At 37.4% G+C, this 8,682-nt stretch overlaps 1 long non-coding RNA gene across 1 annotated transcript; it reads left to right on the top strand.

The window, feature by feature from the left end:
* Positions 1–546: 546 nt before the first annotated feature.
* On the top strand, positions 547–8,417 carry LOC141553352 (uncharacterized). Its single transcript, XR_012485417.1, has 3 exons — positions 547–815; positions 2,413–2,542; positions 7,247–8,417. It is a non-coding gene; the product is annotated as an uncharacterized LOC141553352 (long non-coding RNA).
* The last annotated feature ends 265 nt before the right edge of the window (positions 8,418–8,682 follow it).

Genomic DNA, 8,682 nt, shown 5'->3' on the forward strand with positions numbered 1-8,682 from the left:
GGTTTCATCACTCAAAAGGGGTCCATGATGCACAAAATGTTAAGAATCTCTTTATCTAGAGATTCATCTATTTACATATCTATACTCTCAGTTATGTTTCATTTCTTTATTTCCTGGGAATTGAACAATATATTCTCATTTTTGTTTTATCTTTTAAAAGAAAAGCACAAATGAATTACAGTTCAGAGTATCAGGAAGTCCAGTTTCCTCCTCTCCTTTTTATTTTTGTAGATCAATACTGTAATTCTAGAGGGCAATCTTAAGAGAAAACCAAAGACCTGAGGAATCTTACTGTCCAGTGGGCCGACTGTGTCTTTGGTAGGAGCATTTCAGTTCTTAGACCCTCCGAAAATCTTTTTTTTTTTTTTTCCCCCTCCCCGGAACTGTTTGCTCTCCCCTGCTTCTGAAAGGCTTATTGATTTCTCAAAGTGAACTCATCAGCCTCAGAGGAGGCTTAATTTCCTCTGACGTGGCCTTGGTCTTCCCTCCTCCTCCCCCCAGGGCCTGGAATTTTTACATTTCAAATACTTGACAGCTGGGTGAACTTTTTCTTCCTCCTGCCCAGAGAAGGACTTTTCAGATTTCATAATGGTTACCAGTAGTGCCAGCGCTATTTTCTCTCCAGCTGTGAGAGGGGCTTTTTAAAATGACTCACCCAAGCTGCTGCCCAGCTGCCCGGCCTCACCCTCTCAGGAGAGCCCTGCATCTTAAACAGTAGTGGCGCTGACTGAGGCGAGAAGGGCTCATTTATGGGGATGGCACAGATGTACTCTACCCACAGCAGTGGAGCCTAAAGAGACCTTCCATTCAGGCAGGTGAGTCATGGGCTTATGTCATTGCAGGTGTTGACTTAGTGATTATACTGTGAAAGGAAAACATCCCAAGTGGCCCCAAGTCATCACTGGCCCCCATCCAGGAAGAACACAGAGCAAAGTGTGAATCTCTGTGCCCCACGTGATCAGACGTTCCTGAAGCCACTGTACATGCTATAGCCCACATATCTGTCTTGTTCTCTGTTAAAATACTGTTTTGTATAAAGGGGAGAAATTAACCTTCCCCCCCCCCTCTAAATTATGGCCAATAGCCCTGGGAGAACAGCAGAAGTGCTACATCAGAGTCAGAGGAAATAGATTCCAATCTTTAATTTCTCTGACTTTTAATAATTTATGGGCAAAATAAGCAGGTTGGACTATATAATCTCTAACGCCTTTTCTACCTCTATAGCTATAATCTTTTTACACACTGCAATCAATGCCATAATGAAAAGAAATTATTTTAGTTCAAAATGTTCATATATGTATGCACATAAACACTTGTATATATGTATGTGTCTTTGTGTGGGCACATGTACATGTAGATCTATGATCCATAATAATGTGTTGTGCATATGCCTATAACATGTATATACATTAAATACATGATATGTATGTATTTATGTACAGAATAAATAATGAAAAGGCTAAATAATAAATGTATTATTTATATAGTATTTACTGGGGACTGTGCTATGGACTTTATAATTGTTATCTCATTTGATCCTATTATCTCCATTTTATAGCTGAGAAGCTGAGGCAAACAGGTTTAGTGATTGGCTCAGAATCACAGAACTAGGAAGTATTTGTTACTAGATTTGAACTCAGGAGTTCCTGACTCTAGGCCCAATACTCTATCTGTTGTTCCATAAATATATACTAAAAGTCAAAGGTGTTAAATAAAGCATATTTGGGGAGGGTGAACAGGAAAAGTTAGACTGGGGACTACATCTAAAAAATTCTCATAAATAGGGGTTCAAGGCTGAAAATACAGATTTTGGGATCTCTGTTGAAACCTCAATAATGAGGGTTAGAAATACAAAGGAGAGGAACAAGTCAGAGGTGGACACTCAAATTTATCCAGTGAAGTGCCTGCTATAGTTCCCTTGTATTTTTTCTCTCAAGGTGGTATAATACTTAAACCTTTATCAGAGAGACAGACAAAGAGACAAAGAAAGAAAGAAAGAAAAAGAGACAGACACCAAGACAGAGAGACAAACACAAATAGACAGATACAGAGAAACAGGGAAATAGGGAGCCAGAGATAGACAGACAGAGACAAAAAGACAGAGAGACAGGGATAGAGAAAGTGTTACATTGTGCTACATTATATTTGTTTTAGAGAGAGAAGGGAAATAATAAATTTCATTACATTTGTCAAGGATTTTCCATTTGTCTTCATCACCAATTTTGTCATAGTATTTCTAATCCTCCACTGAAGCTTACATGTTGAAAGCATAAGATCCAAGTGATTTCTTGGAAGATTCTGCTTCTTATTTTTAGTCCTGTATTTCTCAGCTTCTTAGACTACACACTTAATGTCATCTTTACTCAAATGACCTTTATCCTTGTTGATAGTAATCTTATGCTCCTTGACTAGGCTCTGCTCCACAGCAGACCCACTGAAGATGCCCTCAATGATGTCAAATGGAGGCGAATTCAACTTGCCAATAGAGTTGTTAAACCTGAATACTAGCACACAGGAGCAGTTGTCTGAGTAGATGGTGAAGGTGAGTGGTTTGAATTTGATCAGAACTCTTATAACTCCACCAGAAGTTTTGATATAATATGACTCTTTGGTCCTCTGATCTTTGTGGGGGGCCTGGGTCAGAAAACCCTGAATCTTCTGGCTCTGGCCCACAACACCCCATCATTAATTCACCTGGAAATTACTATCTAACTTCTAGCCTTCAGAAACTCCTAAAATAATTATCATTCTTAATTCACCTGGAGATTATTCTCTTGACCACCACCCTCCACCCTTAATCATCTGGAAATTATTCTCTAGGCCAACATCCTCCAGCCTTAATTCATCCAGAGATTGTTCCCTAGCTCCAGGCTACAGAAAACTAAATGAAATTAAACTCTGTCTCTCAAATCCCAGCTACTTTCCTAATCAGGATCTTAGTCCACTGAAAATCTCTCAGTGGCCCAATAAACTCTTTTTTTTTTTTTTTTTTTTTTTTTTTTTTGCCAACCTTAACTTGGGGACTGGAACTGCGAATTCTTTGGCACCAACCTGGAGACCCCAAACACCATTAGGGTGTCTCATCCCTCAACAATTTCAAAACCAAGGAAAAGAATTGACATCTAAAAACAGTCAAAGCCAGTGCCTGCACTGCTCACTCTAAACTACTGATGTAAATGCTATGGGAATCCAGATAAAATGACTGTTTATTGTTACCAATACCTTTCTAGTCTTCAAAACTATGGAGGCTTTCAAATTCTAAAGGACTTTTAAGAAGTAAGGTCCAGATTTTCATGAGGTTTTCAGTTACTTTGATAATGTTCTATTTAAGATAAGAGGCAAATTTAAAATATCACCTCACATTAATCTTCCCATTGACTTCTCTTTGAAATTGCTTGATTGTTTACAAGCTATCAGGGAAAAACAAAGCAAAACAAACAAACAAATAAAGAAAGAAATCTTTTCTTGGAAGGGAGGGAGGAACAAGTGAACAAAAGACAAAAACTGATAAATAAATAGAAGACATTAAGAAAATCCTGGAAACTCAATGGAAAGATGAAGTAAAGGCTTAAAGAAACAGAAATCATAGTCAATTCCAAAGGTAATCCAAAGAATGACAGGCAAAATGGGTTTCTCAGAGGACACTACCAGACAACAATACCATATCTCATTAATCCTATCTATGACAATTTGAATAACAATAATATTCTTATCTCTATTAGTAGTAGTGTCACAAAAGGAAAAGGTTCTCAGCTCATTCTATACAAAGGCAGATTTTAACCTTAATGGCTTTTGAAGTGTGAAGAGGATCCAATTGATAACATTTGAAAAATAAACTTAAAAACATTTTTTTGGTGCAATCTGGGCTTCAACAGGCCCAAATCTTAAACAATAACTTGACCAAAAGATGTCCTTAATCTGTATTGAAGAACAAGGAAGTCATGACATCTCTGGATGTCAAGCCCTTTCACCAACTATGGCTTTACCTCTTTGCCACATTTAGGTAATTATGACAACAAATCACTGTCTTCAAAAGTGTCTCTCCCTCCTAGCATTGCTGTGAGCAATATCAAGTTTCTTTCTGTTCCTAAACTTGACAACAAGAAATCAGCAAAACAAAGGTACTCCTCTGAATTCCTCAAAGCAGTGTTCCCAGAACTGTGCTATTGAACTCAATAGACACCATAAGATGGGACTTTTAGCTTCCCTTTGTTTAGTTGTTTGTTCTTGATTCTTTAAGATGCCTTGCCTCCAGAGAGGTGATGCCATAACTTGTCAATGAAATAAATTTGAGTGAGGGCTGTGCAATGTCCCCAGCCTCACTTTCTCCTCCCAAGCCAATGCAGTGGGAGACCTTGGTCTTTTTAAGCTAAGGTCTGTTTTATTGAGGCAACCCTTCAGTAGTAATAATGAGGGAAAGGAAAGGGGGAACCTCATTTTTTGCCACATAGATAATCCCATGAGGTGCAGTGTCCCCTGTAAAATGAATTTACAGGCCTGAAAACCTAGATTGATAAACAAAAGGTTTATTGTACGAATTTGGAAGTAAAGCTCAGTTAGAAAGAAGCCAGGGCCAAAGGTGGCTGCTGGTGGGCAGGAACCCTTACATGGCTGGAAGAATATCATGTGTTGGCTGGGATGGCTCCTGCAATGAGGGTGTTCCGGCTCACCTCTTTTATACACAAAAGATGATGGGTGCTACCTCTACGTTCTCAGGCTTTTCAGTTGGCTCAGATCAGGTGAGGGCTGGGGGAAGCTGAGCTGAGGGTGGGGGCTGGGCCCGGATATTCAAAGGGTCCCTTTGACCAGGATTTGTGAATCAAAGTCAACCATGGACAATTAGATAGGAATCTTAAAGGGACTTCAACCCCCATCAGTAAAGCTAGGTAAGAAAGAAATGAGGCAAAGAATAGCCTTTTTTATTTAATTAAAAAAAAAAAAAATCAATCTGGGAGCAGAAGACTCTCTGGGTAATTAGCCAAAATGGAAACAATTGCTATTTGCTTTCATTTGGACAAAATCTGGGCCCAAACTGAGATAAAATTAGGCTTACCAGGGATTTTTGTTGGCTAATCGATGAAAGACAGAGGGATTTCAGTTTAAGATCCTTAAAAAAGAAAGGTACACTTAGGACTTCAATATATCTTTTGAGGTTTGAGAGGTCAAAATTTACATTACTTTGGGCAGAGTAACTGCAGGGAGGGAGAGGAAAGAAGAGAAAGAAAAAAAGAGGGAAGTATGGGAGGCAGAAATGGAAGGATGGAAGGCAGAAAGGGAAGTATGGAAGGAAGGAAGGAAGGAAGGAAGGAAGGAAGGAAGGAAGGAAGGAAGGAAGGAAGGAAGGAAGGAAGGAAGGAAGGAAGGAAGGAAGGAAGGAAGGAAGGAAGGAAGGAAGGAAGGAAGGAAGGAAGGAAAGGAGGGAGGGAGGGAGGGAGGGAGGAAGTTGTGTTGCCTTATCCTCAGTAGGACAGCTCCCTATTCTATAGGGAGATTATTCTATATACTTCATTCTCAAAGATAATCATGATATTAGGGAGGTGCCTTCTCTATCGATTTTGTCAGTGTGTACGGAAGAGTTATCACCACCAAACACTCTTCTGGTGTTCATGCCTCATGTCAGGACACTGAAAGTATCCAACATCCCCAGCTTTCTCCAGGGTTCAAGTACACTAATATACTCAGACTGTGTCAATATACTCATACTAATATACTCAGCACTGTGTGTCAATAAGTGACAGTATGTGAAGACTCTTTACACATGGTCTATTAATATGACTATAATTTGAAAACTAGGAAGAAGAAAGGAGAAAATTTAAGCAGTTTCTTGATCATATATGCATGAACAGCTCTGTGAAAAGGGCTTTGATCTCACTCTGGTAGAAAAAAAATTTAGAAATATACTAGTTTTCAGAAGAAAAAGATAATTTTTTTAAAAAATTAATTCTTTAGCTAATTCATTAATAATTTCTTTAGTAATTTAAGGAAATGGGCTTTGAGCTGAAAGACATAAAGTATGTTTTCTTATTATGTAGCAAATGACCAGTACAATTCATTGGAAAACCTCATGGTTTGAGAAAGAGCTGGCTAATAGCAGGCTAGTCTTCAACCTGCCATTGGAACATTGCCACTCTATGGGAGGCCCAAGAATTTCCATTACTCCCTAGAGGCTGCTTCCCTTTCTAATGGCTTCATAATCTCTTTAGCAAAAACAGAAGATGTTGTTTTGGCTTTGCTGCAGTTGCTATTGTTGGGGGTAATACTTCTATGGATATTTCTGTATTTTATAGAGACATTGCCACATACCAACCTGTGTAAGAATCTGATCCCTATGGGGTTAAAGGGGAGGAAGGTAAAATAAGAGTAACGTTAGAATTTCTGAGGCCTTCCTAAACTCTACCCTTCCAATTAATTTTATTTGTTTTTTAATGAGTGCCTTTCCCAACATGGCCCTGGTGTTTCTGGGAGGAATGGTACATATATTCTAGATCAAACATTGTTGGTGTATTTTCACCCTTTCCATGAGTAGGAGATACAGGGCTATTCTGGAGAGAAGAGATCATTTAAGCTTGTCAATATTGGTTTGACTGTCCTGTATTTGTTCAAGATAAGTTTTATTGATAGACTAGTTGAACTGAAATCCATATCTAGAGTAATGGAAAGTGTTTTTTAGATTATTGATTTTATTTTTTTAAATCTTAAAACTGAATTATTTGTTAGACCTAGACTTCGTGTAACAATGATTCCTAAACTTTTTTAAGGCATAAAGAATGTCATTGTGCTTGACTTCACTCAAGTCTTGACTAAACCTTGGATCTTATTGCAACAGAACTTCTAACTCTAGCCCTTAAACCCTTCTCCCTGGGGTTAAGTTCCCAATTCTAGGAAACTGTTTAATTGACTTTTTAATATTCATTAAGCAATAGGAACAGTTTGTAAGCACTTTCAATGAGGTTGAAGCAATGATCCCACAATACATTAGCCCAGCTCTAAGTCATATAAATCTGTTCTATCTTTTTTTCCACATTTTGGGGGACTTGACTCACTGCTTTAGAATAACTGCTTTTAGTAATAGAAAAACATTTCTTTATTTATTTATTTATTGTATTATGAAGCTTTAAATAAAAAAAAAAAAACAATATAATTTTATTGGATCTAAAGTAATATGCTAAATTTTTATTCATCAAACAGGACTATTAATAATACTTAAGAAGATTTTTTTTTTAAAGCAGATTCTTCATATTTTCAGGTTAATTTACAGACAAGATGGTGGTTTAGACAGCTTCACCACAGGCAACAGCTTCATCAGGATTCATACTCTTGTTAAACTCATTGCCAATGAAGAAATTCTACAGAAGTTTCTGGTTTGGGGTAGTGGCGTAACCTACCAAGAAGCTGTCCTCAATCATGATATCCCTAGTTGGGCATCCAGTGGGGCCTTTTTTTACATATTCTGGTGTATCATGGAAGAAATCAGCATTCAATTCTTGAAAATGGAAATAGATTCTAGGGTATAAAAACTGATACCTCTACAGAAGAAGTTAACCTCAATATTGGCTTGGATACTGGAAGAGAGGATATACTTTGCTTGTTCACAAGCAGAACACAGAACACAAAGAGCCCTCTTGTTTTCAGTGATACCCTTTTTATGCTTTTGATTGAATTCAAAATTAAAAGACTGATCATGTGACTACTTGAGTGGAATCCTCCCCACCCAAGTAGGTATACATATCACTACCAGCACCAACCTTTTTTGTCCATACCATAGAAATAACAGCAACAATTGTCTTATCAATAATTTGGAACACATTGAGACTAATAGATATTCCCAGTATCTTTGGTGGCCTGAAATTGAGAACCATTGAAATAGGCTGAGCCTATTTCAAGTTTTGGACATTTCTTTCAAGTTAGTCAAGAACTTAGAAGACTTAGAATATATTTTTATACTACATCTGTATTCCTTTGTATGCCATTTCGACTCCTAGGTCTGCCAGCATCATTTACCACAATGAAAGATCAATGCTTCATGAAAGATTAAATAAATAGGTCATTAAATCAATGACCAATCATATGCTTGGCATCAAAGATATCAAAAAGTGGAGCTCACTGAAAGTGATTCTTTGCAGTATTACTGATTAAAGGTTTTATGTCAATATGTACTTTGGAATAGTCCTATTTCCTTGGTCATTAATAATGATCTCTACTTTTCCATATTAGAAGATTCCCACACAGGAATAAATTTTGCCCAAATCATATCAAATGCAGATGCTTTCAACATGATTGCTCAGGTGTCAGTCATAGTTGACTGATGTAGAATAAGAAGTACTGCTGTTGTGTTAAATAAAAAAAAGCAAAAGTGGTCAGTCTTTCAAGTAGTCAGTGAGCTTCTGTCTGAAAACCTCAGTGAGAGAGAACCTACTTCCTAAGGCAGCTAATTCTACTTTCTGCTACTTCTAATTGTTAGGAATTTTGGTTTTCTGGAAATTAATCTTAAATAAACATATTTGCAATTTATACTTTTTGATCCTGGTTCTATGTACTGGAGGTAAATAGAAGAAGTAACATACCTTTTTCATTTAAAAGTCATTCATATACTTGAACATAAATATTATATGCCCACCCATATTATATGGAATCCTCCCCACCCAAGTAGGTATACATATCACTTGATATTATATATTAACT

This window comes from Sminthopsis crassicaudata, chromosome 2 (genome assembly GCF_048593235.1).
Source record: "Sminthopsis crassicaudata isolate SCR6 chromosome 2, ASM4859323v1, whole genome shotgun sequence".
NCBI lineage: Eukaryota > Metazoa > Chordata > Mammalia > Dasyuromorphia > Dasyuridae > Sminthopsis > Sminthopsis crassicaudata.